Source organism: Peromyscus eremicus, chromosome 15 (assembly GCF_949786415.1).
Source record: "Peromyscus eremicus chromosome 15, PerEre_H2_v1, whole genome shotgun sequence".
NCBI lineage: Eukaryota > Metazoa > Chordata > Mammalia > Rodentia > Cricetidae > Peromyscus > Peromyscus eremicus.
Window position 1 is genome coordinate 42,187,028 of NC_081431.1, and position 18,979 is coordinate 42,206,006.

The 18,979-nt window shown below is 44.7% G+C and overlaps 1 protein-coding gene across 1 annotated transcript in view; it reads right to left on the minus strand.

Moving 5' to 3' along the window:
- Colgalt2 (collagen beta(1-O)galactosyltransferase 2) overlaps positions 1–18,979 on the minus strand; it is a 104,207-nt gene that overhangs the window by 36,677 nt on the left and 48,551 nt on the right. The window lies entirely within an intron of this gene.

The following is an 18,979-nucleotide window of genomic DNA, read 5'->3' on the forward strand; positions in this document are numbered from 1 at the left end:
AGATGTATAGATGGTCTACCTAGATAGTTGAACTAACATGTGCACTTAAAGGGGAGCTTACAGGGCCCAGAAGGATGGCTCAGCTATTAACAACACTTGCTGCACAAAGATGAGGACCAGAGTTCGGATCCCAGCACCCACATGAGCCAAGCATCCCACAAGCACCTGTGTAGTGGGTAGCCATTCCAGCTTTGATCTGGAAGTTCCAACCCCCATTGAGACTTTGGCAACTGTCACGCCTACAAGGCGGGGCCAAGGGAGGCGCCTGGGGACCCGAGATCTGGATCGGCGAGTGCTCTCTCCGTTCCTGCTCTCTCCGTTCCGGGACCCTGGATGGTGGAGGTGGACCAAGCAGAGCTCTAGAGAACACCGCTGGACTGCGATATACCTTCCCCAGACCCTGCGACCTACCTATCCCTTAATTTGTAAGTTACGCCATTAAATAAATCTCCTTTTAACTACGTGGAGTGGCCTTAATAATTTCACCAATATCTGGCGCCCAACGTGGGGCACGAACCCACTACCCTGAGATTAAGAGTCTCATGCTCTACTGACTGAGAAAGTGCTCACCTCTCGGGTCCCCAGGCGCCTCCCTTGGCCCCGCCTTGTAGGCGTGACAGTTGCCGAAGTCTCAATGGGGGTTGGAACTTCCAGGTCAAAGCTGGAATGGCTACCCACTACACACCTGTAACTCCGGCTCTGAAGGACCTGATATCTTTTTCTGGCCTCCATGCAAGCACAGGTACATACACACAGGTGTTCGTACACTCAGACAGACAGACAGACAGACAGACAGATAGACAGACAGACACATATAAATGAATCCTTTTGTGTAAGGCAGCTTAAGTAACTTCTAAAACCCAAACTATTTTCAAGCTATATTACAAAATAAAAGATGAGATTGGCAGCTTATTTACGCAAGTTTAGTGTTATATAAAAGTAAAAGAGGAAAGAACGAAGGAGTTGGGTGGGTGAGAGAGAGAGAGAGAGAGAGAGAGAGAGAGAGAGAGAGAGAGAGAGAGGAGAGACACCGAGAAAAAGAGTCATGGGCGGACAGACATGACTGACATCCTTAAAAGGCAGCAAATGCCTAGAACTTGTTGGCAGTCCAGCTGCTCCTCCATGAGGGAGACACACTGAGACTGTGAGCAGCTGGCCCCTGAGAGCACAGCCTTGACAGGAATGAGGGGAGAGTACTTCTGCCATATATGGCAGTGGGTTCTTGCTAAGCCTGCTCCATAACAGATTTCTCGTTATTTTCACTGGGGATTTTGTTCCAAACGTAATAGAAATAAAAAATCTTTAAGACGCAGAATGATCAGGAATGTACAAGAACATAAGAAGTTGCATACATAGGCAATAGGGAATACATTTCTGTAAATATCAAATAACTGGAAGCTGTGTGACTTTAAGACACAGGTATGGAAAAACGGAGGATGAAGGCATGCAACTGATATATGGGAAAAAAACTTTATCTTTTAAAATAGATATTTGAAAAAAACTTAAGACTAGCTTTGTTGATTTATTTTATACAAGGCTAGTGGGATGCTGGTTCAGTATCAACAAGGTTTTCCAGAAGTTTCTTATAGTTTTACAACGGGAGAAAAGGAAAATCAAAATATTACTCTTTGTGCAAAACAATGAACTACCCTGGTACAGAAATTCTGCTAAGTCTGTGAAGTCTGACCACGTTTCTCCACGTAAGTTTAAGAATATTCTCTGAGTTCTTTCTTGATAAACCCCCATTACTGAAACTGGAATACTGATACAACTCCAGGGTATTTCTTCAATTATAATTAACTTAAGAGATCACACAGGCAGGTTAATACAATTCAAGGACAGAGGTACTAAGGAAACATATCACATCAATAAAAACCAAATCAATTTGGAAAAGGTGAGATTACAGAGTTAAACAAAAGTTTAACGAGTGTTATTTATTGAAAGTTTAATTAATGCTACCATTAGAATAAACTGCACAGATTTTCAATGCTAATCGACTTCCTAGTTTTAGCTGTGTCATGGAACTTCGGTGTTAGAGGTGAGTAAGTGCATAATAACATATTCGACAGTGAGGTGTAGATTCCAGTGTGGAGCTCCACCACGTCAGAATTGACATTCGAACTGATTAAAAGGTCATTGAGATACATAGACTTTGGGTCTGGTTAGTCTTGGTGTGTGATGTTTTCTATTTGCAAGTTTTGTTTCAAATAATGAAGTTCATAAAAATAGGTATTTGAATTAAAAGCAGCCTTATTAAAAACATCATTCAAACGCTGTGCGCACCAATGGCCAACTGTGAGTCCTTTCCAGCATCTTCTTGCTAGTGATGGGAAGCAGCTCCTTTCTTTGTGAGGTCTAGAAGGGATGGCCACCCACAGGCCCCTGGGCACTGTGCTGCCTGGAGAGGAAGCTGTGTGAGTGGAGTAGAGGGCGATACCAGGAACACTTAGGACACGGACAGGATTATATAGGAGGCTACAAACACCCAAGGGGGTAGGAAATGGTTCCGAAGGAGGTACAGAAGCGCTTGTGTGAGTGCCCAGAACTGTAGCGCATCAGCTACAGTCAGATCCACTATGACACAGGGCCACAGGCTGCAACAGGTAGCCACAAAGAGCGCTAGGACATGGAGCCACTGTCTCATGAAATGAAACATGTGTAGAGTCATTCCTGGACCGGAATCACAGGACTGTAAGTAAAAGTAAATTAAAATAAAAATCTTCTACCATGATATTAGCCCAAAGTTACTAGAGTTCTGTTAAAGTAATGTGGAATAATTTCCTCATTTTCCTTGGTGGTTGTCTCTTTATCACTCAAGGATTACATGCTCTTTGTCCTCCTTCCATACGGAAGTGTTTCTTAGTCCTTTTGTAAAATTTGGTAAAATACTAAAGGAAATAAATCTTCCCAGTCTACAGATGAAACAGTCCCCAAATCTGCCTAAATGTCCACTGCTGCTCTGGAAAAATCTTGCATGGACTCTGCAGAGATACCCATGTGTAACTAAAAATGGAAGCACAGGGTTAAAGCATCCTCCTTAGAAACGTTCTCCTCAGCTCCTTCTCTCGGTGGGTAGAGTTCTCTTTGTTCTCAGGCTTCCTCAGAAAAAAGCAACTTCCCAGCCGCAGCTGAGGGAGAAGCTTTCCCACTGACTTTTGATGTGAGGGGTCCGTCTCTCCAACAGTGAGTCCCAGAGGAAGGAGAATGATGCTGGACCAGCCCAGCCCACTAAAACCCCTCTAGTCCCTCGGTAATAGCCAAATACACAGAAACCCAGGCAGACAGGTCTAACTACTGCTCTTCAGTTCCTTTACAACTAAGTGTTTCTGTGAGTAATAATGAAAGCATATGGACTCAGGGCTGTTCAGAGAGGGCTGGGGCAGGAAAGAGGCGCCAAAGGCCCAGATGCAGGTTTCCTGGGGGAAACACGAGGCTTCCATTAACGGTTCTATTTTCATAGTCCCGCAGAATAATGTGCCGGTAAGGGGCATGTTCCACCACAAGATTCCATACGGAACTGAGCACAAGGACATCCATCTAAATATAGTGCTTTTCATCAAGTCAGTGAGCCCAGCACAGCAGATGTGTGACTCCCTTAGGAGAAGCTGAGGCATTCTGGGTGTTTTTGCTGCTGTTGTTGGTTGGTTGGTTGGTTTTGCTGTTGTTGGCTTTTTCCCTCTCTCTCAGTTTGAGAGTCCCATCAAATCCAAGTAGAAAGTGAGAACTGCCTTGAGGCTGTTATCCTTTTCTCTGTCAAGATTAGAGATGTAATGGGGCATCCTTCAGAGACTGTGAAGAAAACCAAGGATGTGGAGTGGGATGCCGCTCAATGGTAGAACACTTCCATCGCATATACAAGGCTCTGGACCCAACCCCCAGAGTCAGGAAAATGAAAACGCACCAAGTGAACAACAACACAAACCCTCTGTGATCAGCAGATAGCGGGACACCTGGACAGGTGTTCCACAAATAACCTGTGGCCACTAAACCAGACACTGCCAGCGAAACCACAAACATGGTACCGTGGTCTAAATGTTCCCCTAGAATTCAAACTTCAGAGGATGAGACTAAGGGTCAAGGTGATAGCATAAGAGGCAGGAATTTGGGGGGCTATTCACTCATCATGAGGGTGGGCTGGCCTTGGGAGGAAGGTGAGCCCCACGGGATCCTCCCGCTCTTTGAGGGTGCGCAACAAGCTACCATCTGTGAGGCAGAGGTGGAGCCCCCATCAGAAACCAGCTCTGTCAGCAACTCCATCTTGTACTTCCCGGGCTCCAAAACTGAGTCTTTTGCTTACAAGTGATGTAATCTGAGACGTTTGGTTACAGGGCTCAAATCAAGATGCATGGGTTTGCCGGAGAACCAGGTTCCGGGTCACTAATCTTTGCCCACCCCTCCCAATGGCTCTGACTTCGTGTAGAGCACATGGGGAGCTCAGCCCTCGAGCCTTACTCCTTTTTTATTTTGAAGATCAGTCCCTTAGTTTTGGAAGATCAATATCTTAGGTGTCTATTGCTATAGTAAATACCACGACTAAAAGCCACTTGGGGAGGAAAGGGTTTATTTCAGCTGTAACAGTTCATCTCTAAGAGACCTCAGTCAGGTCAGGAACTCAAGAGGGGAACCAGGAGGCCGCAACTGAAGCCGAGGTCATAGAGGAACACTGCTTGCTGACTAGCTCCCCATGACTTGCTCAGCCTGCTTTCTTGCACAACTCAGGGTCACAGGCGGCAGCTCCCCCAACAGGCTGCCCCCCCCCCAATCTTTAATCAAGAAAATGCCCTGCACACTTGCTTACGGACACTCTGATGGAGGCATTTTCTCAGATGAGGCACCTCTTTCCAGGTAACTCTAGCTTGTGTCACATGACAAAAGTCCAGTCAGGATAGTGATAGCTGACAGTGATCTTTGCCTCTCAGGAGCACTGAGCCCCTGCATAACTGAGAGGTATCCCTCTTACATCGTAGGGGAGCTGTGGCCGCGGAACGGCTTCAGTGCTCACGGTTAGACCCTCTCTGTCCATCAGTGACTCTGCTTATTTCTTCAGTATTCGAGTATTTTAATTTTATGAGTTGCTTTTGCCTATGGCATTTAAAATATAATTTTATAAAGCAATAATTATAAGAATAAGTGAATGAGCACCGTGTATAAAGATATAATTTGTGATTAAAAACAGCATATAAAGGAGAGATAAAACTATTTAGGACCAACATTTTCATGTACTATTAAAATGACATAGCTACCAATGTGATCTAGATAATTATAAACTGAGCTGTTAATTGTAATACCCAGAGAAACCATAAAGGGAACGACTAAAAACCACACACTGAAAGAAATGAAAAAGGAATCAAAATATTAGTCTAGACGAAGTCATCTCATACAAATGAGACACCCTAGAGACCCGAGTAACTAAAGAAGACGCCATCACGGAAAACAAAAAGGAAGTACATAGGATTGCCTGCTTCCTCACAGCAGGCTGACAGAAACAGGTGCACCACCCACATGGCTCCGAGGGCCATGCTGGTGACATCTAACGCTGACCATTCGCCTCTTCTCTGGCTCTGTCTCTAGTTCTCGTGTTCCCAAGCTTTCTCACCTCTAGCTCTGAAAGTCAGGAAAGGTTCAGGAACCTTGACATCCAGAAAGGTACCCAGGACAAAAGCAAACACTCGCTAGAATCATGACCGATAGCACATGTACAATTGTCTTAGCCGAGGAAGTTCCCGGACTGACGGGCGCATCACCACTGGGAGGTGGAGGAGAGCACAGGGGCCTTTGAAGAAGCCTGTCTGTGGGCTGAAAGGGCGTCACCAACGGCAGGTGGGGGCAGAACTCAGATTGACCTGGCGATAACCAGAAACAACAACCGAACTAACCCTGAAAGCTCCCCTTGTTCCAGAAAGTTAGTTCTTATTCCGAAACGTTGGCTCTTCAGTGATAGCCAGCTTGAAATAATCAGGACGGGCTCATTTATTTTAACCACAGTCCTTCTGAGGCGGTTAGGGCTAAACTCACATTGGTTAGCAGGGGGCCACTGGAACCGTAGTGGAGCTAGACTGGATTCCTCAGCCATTGAGGGCATGGTACTCTCGATCGCTTCCATATGCACTGGGCCTCGGGGAAAGTCTAGTCCCTGGCAATACAGAGCACCAGGACTTCAGCCAGCCTCAGAAAAATGGCATCTCTAAATAGCAGTTGTTCTTTGCTGCCTGAGAATCTGAGCAGTGTGTTCTCCAGAGGCTCAGGAGAACGGTGGTGGAATGGACGCCGTTAGTCAGTCAGGGCCTGGACCATTCCCATCTGTGAGTAGTGCCTGGCAAAAAGTGAATTTTCCAGGTTGAGGTTTCAAACACTCAGTGCCCTCTGAAGTGGCTTTTTTCATTCAGTAGTGAAGACTCGTTGGTGGAGAAGACAAAAATCCCACCTAAAATACAACCCCCCTTTTGGAAATAACTGATGAAATTAATATTCAATAAAGGTCATCCATAAAGCACCCCATCTTCATTCTGATCCTAGCAAGAGACTCCCCAGAAGCAGACCTACCAAAGGGAGGAACATGCTTAGCCACTGGGGAAAATACGCCCATTGTTTCTTGCCTCCTGGTTACCCAGTAGTGTTCCAAACATCTAGAACCCATCTTGATGGGTGGAAACTAAATATTGATTATAGATTATAGATTACAGATACAGATGTGATTAAGGATACAAATACAGACTAAGGAACTGGGGAGTTCTCCCAACAAAAGCCTTTTCCTGGGTCCTAATAAACTAGGAAATGAGATAAATTAATTTCTCATGAAACTCTCCTTGCCAACAAAATAAATACCTGTGCTCTAAGTACCGTGCTCAGTGCACCCCTTCATTCCAGAAACAACGACAGACATCGCACCGAAGCCTGGGCAAGCGCTCCATAAAGCACGCAACCCATGTGGGAGTAGCCAACCAAGGTCTGCTTTGACTTCAGGTCCATTCCATGCCTGGGTGACCAAGAACCTGAGACTAGATAGTCCAGGGACCTAAGATAAAAACAAATACTGCTATTCTGCTAAGGGGACAGGGCAATAAGATGACTCCTAATGACGTTCTGCTGTACTCATAAATCAGGGCCTTACTTAGCCATCAACAGAGAGGCTTTCTCCTGTGGCAGATGGGATCAAATACAGAGACCCACAGCCAGACAATATGCAAAGAGGGAGAGACCTTGGAACACTCAGCCACAACCAAAGTATTTCCATCATATCCCTCTCCTCAGAGTTCAGGGAAGCCTATGAAAGAGGAGGCAGAAAGAATGTAAGACAGGGAGGGTGGAGGACACCAGGAAACAAGGCCTTCTAAACATAATAGGACGAAGGCACATAAGAACTCACAGAGCCTGGGACAGCAAGTCCAGGACCTACAGAGTCCTAGGGCTGAAAGGAGAAGTGGACACAGGCCCCGCCCCTAACCCAGAAGCTATCTCTAAGTGATCATGCCTAACAAATGAAAATTTGTCTCCAAGGGAGTCTCACTGGGGAAACAAATCACTCTTAAGGGTAGGCCGCCTGCCCGGTAGATGGCCAACAGAAAATGAACTCAGTGGCATTTTTGGAGGTTGTTTGTCTCATAATGTCCTATTGGGGATTTTCCTTTATTTCTTTTTTCTTATTTTCTCCTTTTCCCCCTCTACAGGTCCTTTGCATGCATATTATGGCTTCCAGTTTTGTGTTTTTATGGGATTCCAGAGTGTCCAGATGAGTGGGTCTTTGCATCTATATTTGTTCCTTGTGCCTTCTCTTGGGCTCTTTTCCATCTGTCTGTTTTTTCCACTTCGTTGGTGATATTTTTTTTTTGAGCTCTAACAAATAAAGCTTGCCTGGAGACCAGAGTGTGGAGTTAAGCCACTAGTTAACCATAGAGGCCAGGCAGTGGTGGCACACACCTTTAATCCCAGGACTTGCTTGGGAGGAGGAAGCAAGATCAGGAGTTCAAGGCCACCCAGGGCTTCACGAGATTGATCCAGTCTAAAAGAGAAACAGGGCCAGGCAATGGTGGCTCACGCCTTTAATCCCAGCACTAGGGAGCAGGAAACGATATGGCTGGGCAGAGAGAGGAATATAAGGCGGGAGGAAACAAAAGATTGCCTCCCCACCCCCTTTTCGGTCTGAGGATTCCTAGAGGTAAGAAGTCTCTCTAGTGGCTGACTATTTCACTTCTCTGATCTTTCAGCATTTACCCTAAAAAGTCTGGGTTTTTATTATTAGGACCAATTAGAATTTGTGCTACACTATTCTTCTATTTGTTTTTGTTTTATACTATATTATATTGTATTATATTATATTATTATACTATATTACATTATTTTATATTATAATCTCTTAGATGCCTGATTGTCTTCTAATGAGAGACAGAAATGGGGTGGGAGGGAGGTAGGGAGGAACTAGGAGGAGTAGAGGGAGGGGAAACTGTAATCCAGGTATATTGCATAAAAAAAAATCTATTTTCAATAAAAGGGAAAGAAACATGCAACCCATTGATCAATCTCAGTCCTAAATGTCATGAATTTTGCTCATAGAGAAAAAAATTTCTGCTGAAAATTTTTACCTGTAAATTCATAAGCCCGGTATTATTACAATGAAACAGATATAAATTGATTGAAGTGTCAGGAGGGCATTTCTAGATGTTTTGGGGATGAGCATGATCTGTGTGTTAAGGACTTAACCCTTAACCCAATAATGATGCCATTTATTACTCTAGCCCTACAATGAACTAAGTTATGTATTACTTTGATTTCCTCCACTTTGGACTTTTCTTTCAGGCCTTCTGAGCCCCAGCCCAACTTCCCCATCACACTGTCCCAACAGTAAGATGCACATGAGACACCTGCCATATCAGGTAAGAGATATTAATCTACACAACCAATATGATCCCCTCAGTATGAGAGAATGGAAATTTCCCAATGGGAAACAAGAAAAATGGGCAAACTCATCTGTTCACTGCAAGCTTTGTTTGGGTTGATTCATCACAATTTCCCTTCGAGTCAAAACCTTAGAATTCTATGAAAATATCAAGTGCACCATTATCTGAGACAGGACCGATCTGTTTTGCACTTGTGAAAGTACCTTTTATATTTTTTTGCCTTTTTTAAATCTCTTTTGTTCCTTGTTCATTCTTATCCCCACCCATTTTCACCCACTCTTCGTTTTCCTTTTTTTTCTCTCTGTTCTGGATTTTTTAATTTTTTTTTTTTAGTATTACTAAATCCTTTATTATGTAAAAGTCCTCTGAAGACAGTGATGACACATTCCTCCCTTTGAAGCATTGGTCCTAAAGAGATGCTACAGTGGATCCAGGTTGCCTCCTGGAGTCTGGTACCCCGCCCTTCCGTTAGTCAGTTCAACCTGGCTTAGATGCCTGTGTCTGTCATTAAAACTTCCACTGGTTGGATTTCTTTCTCTGTTATCAGATCCGATCCAGAGGATAGGGCCTATGCCAGTCCCTGTCAGAGTTGTGGGATAAAGTACCGACCAAGTGAGGATCTGATGAGTGAGTGAATGGGAAATCTCAAGGGGATATTCCCTGCAAACCCCACCCCTACTAAAGTTGAGCATAAACAGGAATGGACTGTGAGAGGAGGACTGTGAATGAGAGACACCCGCAGCTCCATCTGATTGGAGCCATGAGGGACTTTGCTCAGAAGAGCTAGACTTTCGAATTGTCCAAAAGAAGTCAGCTATGCAAGCCTTAGAGAGAAAAGTCTGGTAGGTTTTTTGTTTTTTTTTTTAAACCTATGAGAACTCTCAGGCTGAAATGCCATGAAAATATTCCAGCCTGGCAGGACTTCTCAGGAAACCATGAACCCAATACAAAGATGACATTATTTCAGTTCCTGGTAGCCAGGGCCCATCCATCTACTGCTCAGGGCACATAGTTTAGTAATTAAGTATTTCAAATATGCCTAGGAGGGGACAAAAAATACCATTTCTCCACTTGCATCAACACAGCAAGCATCTTCAGTGGGAAGGGAAAGCTACACACAGGTGAAGTGCTCTCGCGTTCTTCTGCTGCTGTTACAAAACACTCCGATGAAAAGCAACTTAGGGGGAGAACAATTTTGTTGGCGTACAAATCCAGGTCATAATCCTTCGCTGAGGGAAGTGTGAGCAGGAGCTCAGGCAGGAACTGAAGCAGAAACCATGGAAGAACACTGCTTGCTGGCTCCTTCTCAGGGTCATCCTTAACTAGCCTTCTTCCAGGACTGCCCACCCAGGGCATGTGCTGTGCCTAGAGGCTGGCCCTTCTGCATCAATTAACAATCAAGACAACCCCACCCCACACCAACACACACACACACACACACACACACACACACACACACACACACACACACACACGCACACGCATGCGCGCCAGACATGCCTGCAGGCCAATCTAAGCAAGGCCATTTCTCAATGGAAGCTTTCCTACCAAGCTGTGTCAAAATTGACCATTAAAGTTACTAGGACATAGAGCAAGGTCCAAATAATTCTGCCAAACAGTCTTTACTGGGAGAATTGATGGGAAGAGGGTGTTAGTGTGGATTTGATCAAAACATTGGGTCTATGTATAAAATTCTCAAGCAAACAAAAAATGGAGCAAACACCAGGGACTGTGTCTACTTCCAACAATATATATGTCTTTGCCCACTGATTGGCAACTAAGACATCATCACTGCTGTGCAATTTTTAAGTAGCCGTTCTATGTGGGTGTAATTTAGATACCCAGCATTTGCCTTTTGAAGTATACTATCCGTGGCTTCAAATATATGAATAGAACTGCACAACCGTCACCATTGTCTAATCCAAACTACTTTCTTCGCCCCAGAAAGAAACCCCACGTCTATGAGCACCCCTCCCCTCTCCCAGCCCCTCATAACCACGATTGCACTTTTTGTCTCTATGATTTGTCAGTTTAGGATATTTTGTACAAATTAAATTGTACCACGGTGCTCTTTTGTGTGTGATTTCTTTTACTGTGCACGTTGCCAAGGTTTCTCTACCTTGTAGCACATACCAGCTCTTCATTTCCTTTAATAGGCAAATAAAATTCCATTGCATGGGTCTTACATTTTCTCTGTCCCTTCCTTAGTTCATGGACATCTGACTACTTTTGTTTTTCAGTGGTTATAGATAATGCTGCTACGAACATCCACGTACAAGCTTTTTATGGAGATGCATTTTCATTTCCCTTGAGTATTGCTGCCCCAAATCTTTATGGGAAAAGAGTATACATATCTACTGCCACTTACGGAAAGCCTAATGTAGTTCAGGCACCAAGCTGCATGTTTTATGTGCACAACTCTAATCTTGAAGGAGATTCTATACTGACATTATTATAGGCTAATCTTTACAGTAACTCTATACTGATATTATTATTTCCATCTTGTGTGTGTGTTGTATGCACGTGTGTGTGTATGTGCAGGGGCACTCACACCTGTGGGTGCACGCCTCTTCCATCTTACTTTTTAGACAAGATCTCTCATTGAATCTGGCCTTTTCAGCTGGACTGGCTGGCCAGCAAACCACGAATATCTCCCTGATCCTGACCTCCATTATAGTCATTTACAGGCATTCGCGGCCATTCTTTGTGAGTGAGTGCAGGGGATCTGACTACCAACTGAGATATCTCTCCAGCTCCTGTTGTCCCATCTTATAGATGAGAACCTTGAGGCTGAGGGACTCTCCCAAGGTTTGCTCTCTTTTTACTTTAATTTTCTTTCTTTCTTTTTTTTCCCAGACACAGTTTCTCTGTGTAGCTTTGGCTGTCCTGGATCTCGCTCTGTAGACCAAGCTGACCTGGAACTCACAGAGATCCACCCCCCTCTGCCTCCCGAATACTGGGATTAAAGATGTGCGCAACCACCGCCCGGCTCTTTTTACTTTTAATCAGTCCTTGATTTTCTTAACTGTTAAAATTCTCAGCTTCCTATTTGGAGGCCCAGGACACTTCTTGTACTTCACAGTATCTTGGCTTCATGACAAGAACAGATGCAAGGACTCAGAATCTCAAGGCCAGTTGTGAGGACACAGGGAGTGTCAGGTCTTCATGGAGGAGCTGAGTGGAGAAGCTGGAACAGGACCTGATGATTAAGCCCCAACGAGACGGACGCCAGCACAGCCTGGTGTTGAGGCTGGGTGATGGCCACTGGTGTAAACAGCCAGCCCTAGGGCCTGGTGGGGCAATGCCATGGCAAAACATGGGACATGTGAAACATGAGGTCATGGTAAGCTGGAGCCAGGATGACCTCAGAGAAAGCCACAGCCCAAGGCCTGGACTTGGTGAATGAAGCAACCGGCAGGAGGGCTTCATCACCGGGGGCTGCTCTGAATGAACTGTGTTGACAGTGTAAGGGCCACCTGTCCCCCGTGATGAAGAATAGCAGGAGGCTGTCCAGAAAGACCGGCTCTGATTCATTTCTTCATGGAAACAACGGCAGTTAAAAGAGATCGTGAGTGTTCTGGTTACTCATAGAACTGAGCTACTTGACTCAATTACTTGACAAATCATATCCCTTTTTAAAAAAAACTTTTATTCTTCTCTCATAATTTACACTCTGACTCCAGTTTTCCCTCCCTCCACTCCTCTCAGTCCTTCCTTCCATATCCCCTCTCCTCCAGGTCAGCTCCTCCTCTGTTTCTCTTCAAAGAAAAGAACAGAAAGAAAAAGAACAAGAAAAAGAAAAGGAGCAGGCCTCCCAGGGACATCCATCAAACATGACCTAACCAGATACAAGAAGACAAGGCACAAACCTTCATATCACAGCTGGACATGTTGGAGGAAAAGGGTCCCAGTTGCAGGCAAAAGAGTCAGAGACAGCCTCCACTCCCGTGTTGGGAGTCCCACAAGAACACCAAGCTACACAACCATAATGTGTATGCAGAGGACCTAGCTCAGAGCCATACAGGCCCATGACAAACCATGTCCTCAACGGAATCCATCAATCAAACAAACAAACAAAACCTACAGAGATGGGGATATGGTTCCACCATCAACTGGCTCGATCATCCTACCCAATTTACTTGCTCTGTCTATGTCTTGTTTTTCCATCTGTAAAATAGGGTAATAACAGGTAAAATATGTCAATAGTTTAGGGAGTTATCATAAAATTTCTTTGAAAATTGTCCTTTTTCTGTGACTGTCCCTACCATACACACATGTCAGTGCACATGCATACATGCACACACACATACACGCACACACACACACACATACACACATACACACACACACACACACACACACACACACACGTAGAAAATAAGACACCTTGTTAAATGGATTTTAAGATACATATAACAATATTCAACATAAGCAGTTAAGGTAAAGAATTCAGAGTTATTATAATTTACTATTGCTAGACAGGACATAGGCCATAAGAGAGAATACTTCTATTATTTTGCTAAATGAACAAAATATTAAACTCACACCCAATGACTTATCATTATCTCAATAGATCAATGGATCTCTCAACCCTCATCGGAGAAGCTTCTGTTTGCAGTAGATGTTGATTAACACATCAAGGACCCCCCAAGTGACCAAGGGTAGAGATCAAAAGACTGCAGAATGCTGAACCCTAAGTGGAACATACATACTGCACCCCTCTTCCCAAGCCTCATGGACCACGACAGATGAGGGAGCAGGAAGAGTCTAAGAGCCAAAGGCAGTGGATAACCACAGGGAAACAGCATCTTTTGGACCAGCAGGGGAGCTGTACAGAACTCACAGTGGTCACAACAGCGTGCATAAACATAGGCCAGACTAAATCTCCCCATGGAGATAGGAGTTGGACCTGCAATCCTACAGTGGAGATATTGGCCTTGTCAGCTGCTGGGAGAGGGAGAGACACTTTTCTCTAAATGTGGTCTCTGGTAAGTTGACCGTGTTCCAGTGGAAGACGATATCTTCCAGCACAAATTGGTCTTTATAGGCTGGAATAAAAGGACACAATGTTTGGTGGATAGGGAAGAGGGAGTGGATCTGGGAAGAGTTGGGTGAATATGATCAAAACACGTACAACACTCTGAAAGAACTAATAAAAATAATAAAAGTATACACGCCCATTTAAACACAGGGAAAAAAAAGAGAGAATGGACTATAGGCATTCCAAACCATTTTCTTTCTTCTTCTCAGTAGAATTTAACTTTGGCACTAGCCATTCAAGTTAAAGAGTAGACTATATGCTGTGAAGTAGGGTTATCTGCTCTGCCCATTCTCCACCCTTGCATTAAACCAATGCCTGGATGTGCTCACAGGACATGCTTGAAAATACTTGTCCGGTGGTTCCCTTCTTACCAAACCCTTAACCTAACAAGAACTTACAAAAGCACCATGTAGTCCCCTAGTTCAACAGACACCATGATATCTCTCCTTTGTGCCAGGATCAGAGCAGCTGCTGAGAAATCCTATTTTGTCATTGAAACCAAGGTGAGGGAAATCCCTCACAGTTCAATACGAAATAAAGGTGCTTAAGTATCTGTAATTCTGGATGTCACTGGCAGGGGAGGGGACGCCTGGAAGGGTGTGGGATGGGCCATGGGAGACTTCTTAAAGAAGGAGGAGCCTAAAGGAAATGTGAACAAGAGCAGATTTTTGGGAGGGAAGGATAGAAGAACTCTCCAAAGAAGAAAATGCGTGGAGAGGTATGAGATGGTGTTGGGGACTAAACACAAATCTGCTGGACTAGGACGTGGCAGTCAAGGAGGTACAGCAGAGCAGAAGTTTGGGGTGTCAAAATGTCACAGAGGACATGGGTTTAGGAAGCAGTGGTGGCGTGTGTGTTCCTAGGTCCTTAGCATCTTGCCCGGCTTGAAACAGTATATTGTTTTCAGAGTGTGGTGTTGTCGTCTTTGAATTCTTTAGTATTCTACAGTATGTGCTGTACTGGCTGGCTGGACTCCGTTGCCCTGTGTCTGTCCTTCACGTCCTGAGCAGTCACATCTGTGGACTCAACCACCAAAGACGGAAAAAGCTTTTCATAAGTGTGCCTGCACCCAATATCTGCATGCTTTTTCTTGTTATTATCTCCTACACAACATCACAAGGCAAACACGTACAAGGGATGTGCCCTGTAACAACAGATATTACAAGTAACCTTGAGACAACTCCAGTAAGTGGGATGGTCATGCATAGGTCATGTGTGCAAAGGTTATGTCACTCTACAGTATGTGGGATGATTGCACAGATCATGGGTACAAAGGTTATGTCATTCGACGTGAACACCTGTGGGTTTTAGTATCTTCCAGGTCCTAGATGTAATCTCTCTTTTTTTGTTTTTTGTTTTTGTTTTGTTTTGTTTGTTTTTGAGACAGGGTTTCTCTATGTAGTTTTGGTGCCTGTCCTGGATCTCACTCTGTAGACCAGGCTGGCCTCGAACTCACAGAGATCCGCCTGCCTCTGCCTCCCGAGTGCTGGGATTAAAGGTGTGTGCCACCACCGCCCGGCTAGATTTAATCTTTTGTGTGTAGCAAAGGAGTGGCCATTTTCTACTTTTATTCTCAGGTTCAGTAGTCACATAGGCTGGGAAAGGTATGAACTCAGACTTTCTGACCCATTTTCTCCACAACTTCATTTGTATTTTCCAGGTTAAATATCTGATTCTTCCATTCAAAAACTATTCCTGGTAAATAATAACACTTAGCATGTGTGCATGTGTGTGCATGTGTGTGTGCGTGTGCATGTGTGTGTGTATACATGTGCATATGTGTGTGCATGTGTATATGGTTTTTTTTTTTTTTTTTTTTTGGTTTTTCGAGACAGGGTTTCTCTGTGTAGCTTTGCGCCTTTCCTGGAACTCACTTGGTAGCCCAGGCTTGGCCTTGAACTCACAGAGATCCGCCTGGCTCTGCCTCCCGAGTGCTGGGATTAAAGGCGTGCGCCACCGCCGCCCGGCTGCATGTGTATATGTGTATGTGTGTGTGTTGTTGTTGTTATTAAATGACTGCTAATGGATAAACAAGCATTTCATTTGGTTAATAACCGAATGAAAATGTGGTGGCCACAATTGCCAAGGCTCTGTACTTAATCGAAGGAAACATCAAATCTATATCAGGACAATACCAGCCCTGTGCGAAGCATCTGGATTTTGTTTTAGCCACTGACCTCACTCCTGCTCCAGTCCTTGCTTCCCCATTGGCAGAGTTAGACCGGAAACAAGAACAAAGGGAAGAAGTACCTGATTTGCAAACTGAATCTGAGGCTGTTTTCCCATCAGACAAGAATTCGGCTCAGCTGACACACAGCTTGTTGTCTCCATCCCAGTGACAACATGGCATCCAGCTCGGGGAGGAGAGGGAAGCATTTGCCTTGAATTTACCTGCTTTAAAAAGTTGGAAGTCTGGCTTTCCTGTGTCAACTCGTCTGTGGTTTCCACGTATGGAGGGCAGACTGCAGTTGGCTGCCGCTAGATTCGTATCCATATTCTTTACCCATAGCCACTCACAAGTTCAGGAGTCCCGAGAGCTGTTTTCTGAAGAGTTTCGAGTTCTTTTATTCACAGTGGTGGTGTCAGAGCAAACAGGAAGCTGTGCTAATGATATTTTCCCTCCATCTCCATTAGGGAAAACTCACGTCAGAGGAAAGGAACAGTGTGTACTCCTAGAATGTTTTCAGGGTCTGAGTGTCTGTGTAAAGTGTGTGTGTGTGTGTGTGTGTGTGTGTGTGTGTGTGTGTGTGTGTGTGTGTGTGTACAGTTCTTACGTCTTCGACCATTGTTAGAACTCCCTGCCTTCTGCAGAGGGAAACGAACAGAGAAGACCAAGCTATACACTTCTTATCTGCCAGACTCCGACCCAGAACTCTTAGAGCAAGCCCTTCATCCCCACAACTGCACTCTACTGTAGCACCCTTTTAGCTCCACGATACAGAGGAGAAAAATCAAGTCCCCAGAGGCCTGAAGTTTCAGCGATAGTAAGAGTCAGAGTCAGCCTTTGGTCAGGGAGCTGGCTTCAGAAAACGGTCCCTGTGCCTTACCTGGAGGTTGTACTTTGGAGGGACGTTCAAAGCAGAAGGAAATACTTGTAACTACATGGGAGGAGGAAGCTGTAACTCTTCCCTCGGAGTGCTGGGTGTATCAGCAGGTTCTGGGTTGTCAATACAATTGCCGCAGTCACAGGGAACTTAGTTGGTAGAGAGCCCTCGTTAGCCGTCCCTGTTACCTCAGCGACAAGTGAGGTGTTCATAATTTTGAATGAAGTCTTGAAGAGTCAACAGTGCTTAGGAATAACTGGCTGGCTGCTCTTCTTTAGGTTTCTTGAGCAATTAGCTTTGTCTTCTCTCTTCAAGTAGGCTCAAAGATCTTTGCCCATTTGTTGCTGCTGTTGGGTTTGGTTTTGAGTGTTGTTTGTTTTTCTCAGAGTTTTGCTATGTAGCCTACACTTGGCTCAAACATGAAATCCCCCTGCCTCAACTTTCCAAGCACTGAACTTATAGGTGTGCACCGCCAGGCCCAGCTTAGCAGTTGCTTTGAGTTGAGAATTGCTTAAGGAGGAGTAAGACATTTATTTTTGGAAAACTTGTTCCGGATTTCATTTGGTGACTCCGGAGGTTAGGTCCAGGATTCTCTATCCTAAACTTCCAGGTTAGTAAAGACTCCCTGACCTCCCCAAGTGGGTCAAATACCTGACTTCAGGTTTTCGACACCAACTATCTCCTTTCTTGTTGTGAGGGTGAATGATTTATTTCTCTACTTTTAGTATGTAGTCTCCACGAGGACAAGGATGTGTAAGGTGTCCATCACTGACTGTATCTACCACTGCGTCCTAACGCCCACAAGAGCACCTACCAACACAAGTTAAGTGTTGCTAAACTAATTAGTGAATGTAAAAATGCTATATGTGGCATTCTTTTTCTCTCTAAATACAAACTATACGAAGATTTCACCCAAAGAAATAAAGTCTCAAGTAAAATAGTGAAACGTCCGTGGGGCACTTCCTTCCAGTTTAACCAACCCTATCTGGAAGTCTGACTTTGAAGCCAACCCTGGAAGGAGGCTGGGGTCTGGTGCTGTTCGGTGCTGAGTTGTTGAAAGGTTTTTGGAGGAGCCCCACCACCTGTCCAGGAGTAAGTGGAGAAGGTGATCAGGTAGCACCCCAGGAGACACTGGGCCAAGGCCGAGTTCAAGCAAATGTGACTGTGGATGGTGGTAAACATGGCAAGAGGTGAGTCATCCTTTTTCCCGGTCCTCATTAGGGTGTGTCCTCTCAGCCAAATTAGAAATCCAGCAGGACGATTTGGCACTCACCATTGTAAACAGAGTCCAGCTGAGCTAGTTTAGGAGAAGGCAGCACCTTCCCCTTCAGGCCACCCTAGGACCAAGCAGGCTGGTGGGAGCCTTTGCTTCCCTAGCCCAGGCTATCCCGTGCTGAAGGAATGTTTTAGAGGCACAACAGAAGGATAACCAGTTGGTGTCCAATTGTCAGAATTCACTTCCCTGGAACTTCCCGGCTGAGTTTTCAAGTGTCTGTCTCCAAATTACATCCTGGTGGGACATTATGGAAGCCTTTTACCTCCGCTCCCACATGCTATGTGTGGAGGAGGGATGGGGCTCCACCAGAGCCACGTTCAAACTTACTGACCCCACTTTCCTCAGCAGAGAATCCAAAAGGAACCACATTTCACCGCACTGCGGCCTGTATACGGTGACTGGCCAAAGCCCTTCGGTGCAGGGCTCATACAAGTTTCTGGTAAATGAATCTCATGCATTTTGCATTTAATCCTTACAAATTCCAGGAAGTAGGGCCTTCCGTTTCCTGGATGAAAACACAGTCACAAAGCTGCTTTGTGAACATTAAACATCCTAATCTGACTGAAAAACCCCAAATGCTCCAAAATCTGAAATATTTAAAAAAAAAAAAAAAGTTTGGAGCATTTTGGATTTAGGGATTAGGAATAAAATTAATTCAAATATTCCAATATCCCAAAGACTCAGTGTTAGGATCCTGTCCTCCCTCCTGCACATGCACAGCTCG